The sequence below is a fragment of the Alexandromys fortis genome, unplaced genomic scaffold (genome assembly GCF_014885135.2).
Source record: "Alexandromys fortis isolate MF-2015 unplaced genomic scaffold, M_Fortis_MF-2015_v1.1 scaffold_253, whole genome shotgun sequence".
In the NCBI taxonomy this organism is placed as follows: Eukaryota; Metazoa; Chordata; class Mammalia; order Rodentia; family Cricetidae; genus Alexandromys; species Alexandromys fortis.
This window is the reverse complement of record NW_026068124.1, coordinates 1,424,588-1,427,075: the sequence shown is the minus strand read 5'-3', so window position 1 is coordinate 1,427,075 and position 2,488 is coordinate 1,424,588.

The window sequence follows — 2,488 nt, the reverse complement described above, 5'->3', positions numbered from 1 at the left end:
CTGTCTGTATCCTCTGTTCTCTTACCTTTGGGTCAGATTGCTCCTGTTAAACTTTGCACACATACACGCTAGACATTCAGAAAAAGACAGTAGGATATTTATATATGCCAAAGTTTCCTCAGCTTTCTAGTCCCCCTCAGAGCTATATATACATTGTGTGACTAACAGAGCTTCATGGTTTAGAGAGGCATTAGGACCCCAGATTGACAACTATCAGTTTTTGCAGCTTTAGAGCACTGTCTACAAGGCACCAGCACTTTCCTAACATAAACCTATTTGTGTAACTCTTGCCAAAGTGAAAAGGAACTTAAATTAGTGCTGCATTAAGACAGTCACTTTTGGATACTAGCCACCATCTTGCCTTGCAGATTCTATGAATGAAGTTTTTTTTTAATTTCAATAACTCACCCTTAGTTCACTAGACTCCGTTATCCTTCTATGTATATAAACTTTGACCCAATGCACAATGATTAATTGTCAAAAAATGATTAACCATCAATAAAAGTAAATTTGATATGTGTGTCTTTTGATCATTAGTCATACAGATCATATGTCATACAGAGCATATGTCATACAGAGCATATCTGATGTTTCTATCACTGATGTAATTTCATTTTTTAAATTCTAAATTTTATGCCTATTTACTTAAAAAGATAGATTTTTTTCTCCAAAATTAACCAAGAGTATGGATCCATTTCATTAATGCTTTCAACATTTCCTTTCAAAATCTGTAAAAATAATTTATTTGTACCTCACATCTCAAAAAATATGTTTGAAATTTAAAAACTGAGTAAACCTTTTAGGCTTTTGTTTTATTTTGTAATTAAATAACATTTTTAAAATGTATTTTGCATACCAACCCAGTTCCCCTTCCTCCTCTCCTCCATTGCCCTCTTATTTCTGACCTGCTACCCTCCCCATCTGGTCTTTCTCCATCTCCATTCAGAAAGGGGAAGTTATCCCAATGACTTGCCCAAAACATGACACATCAAGTTGAGGCAGGACCTAGTTCCTCCCCTTATGTCAAGGTGGGGCAAGGTAATCCAGGATGGGGAACATGTTACCAAAAGCCAACTAAGAGTCAGGAATAGGACCTTGTCCCACTGTTAGAAGCTTATTAAAAGACCAAGCTACACAAGTGTCTCATACATGCAGAGGCCCTAGGTCGGCATGATGGCTTCCTAACTGTTGGTCCAGCATCCATGAGCTCTTCAAACTCAGGTCCACTATTTCTGTGGGTTTGGAAAATGTGGTAAATTTACACAATGCAGTACAAATCAACTGGAAAAATACAATGTTATCATGAAATTTGCAGGCAAATGGATAGAATTAGAGAAAATAAAACATTCTGCGTGAAGAAACCCAGACTCAGAAAGACAAACAAGATATGTACTCACTCATAGGTAGTTATCTGAACTAAAGTGTAGGCTAATCAACCTACAGTCCACTGCCCCAGAGATTCTGGATAATGGGAAGGGTGCAGAGAGGGTTGCATGGATTTCCCTAGGAAGGGGAAATAGAAGAACTCTCCTGGGAAAACTAAGGTGGGGGGAGGGAGAAAGGCAAGATGAAACTAGAGAGAACAGGTTGGATAGTCTGGGTGGAGGTGGGTTGGAGGCAAGATGGAGGGGAAGTGTAACAAAAGAAACGTCTTGATTGGGGGGTGCATTTTGGGGTTAGGGAAAAACCTGTCTCCAGGGAAATCCCCAAAAACCCACAAGGATGACCACAACTAAGAATCCTAGCAATATAGAGAGGGTGCCTGAACTTGGCCATCTACTGGAAGCAGATAGGTGACTTCCCTAATTGCCATCAAAGACACTCTATCCAGTAATTGACAGAAGCAGAGGCAGAGATCCACAGACAAGTACTGCACTGAGCTCTGAGAGTTTTGTGGAAGAAAGGGAGGAAGGATTGTACAAGGCAGGGCTGTTAAGATGGGTGAACCCACAGAGGTTTTGTTTTATGTTCAAGGGTTTGCAATGCTCCTCCTAGGCCTTGCCCTCCAAGGTGGAATGATTTTACTCACTGAAATCTATATTAGGAGAGATGTGTTCAAGTGTTCTCTACCCAATGAAATGCTAGATGAGGAAGGATAAGAAAATACTAAGAACTCAGATTTGATTAGTAGACTGAATACAGTTAATAATTGAAAAAAAAATAGAATGTCACAAGAATGGGATCACAAAACTCTTTACTTAAGAAACAGGAGGCATGAGAAGTCAGTCACCAAAGTCATTCTGGCCTTCTGTTGCTCATCACAGTTCTCACCTGGCATAGACAGAAAGCACCAATGATAGAACAGCACCCTTCAGTGATCCTAGCTGAGCAGTGAAATTGTAATGAACACTGTGTTCGCTGTAAGTTTGCTGCTACTGCTTCCTCTTCCTCTTTTTCTTCCTTATTCTTCTCCCTTTCCTTCTTTTTTCTCCTTCTTTTAAAAAACTGTAAGAACTCAATCTTTTCAAAATAATTTTTTCCTCTGGCA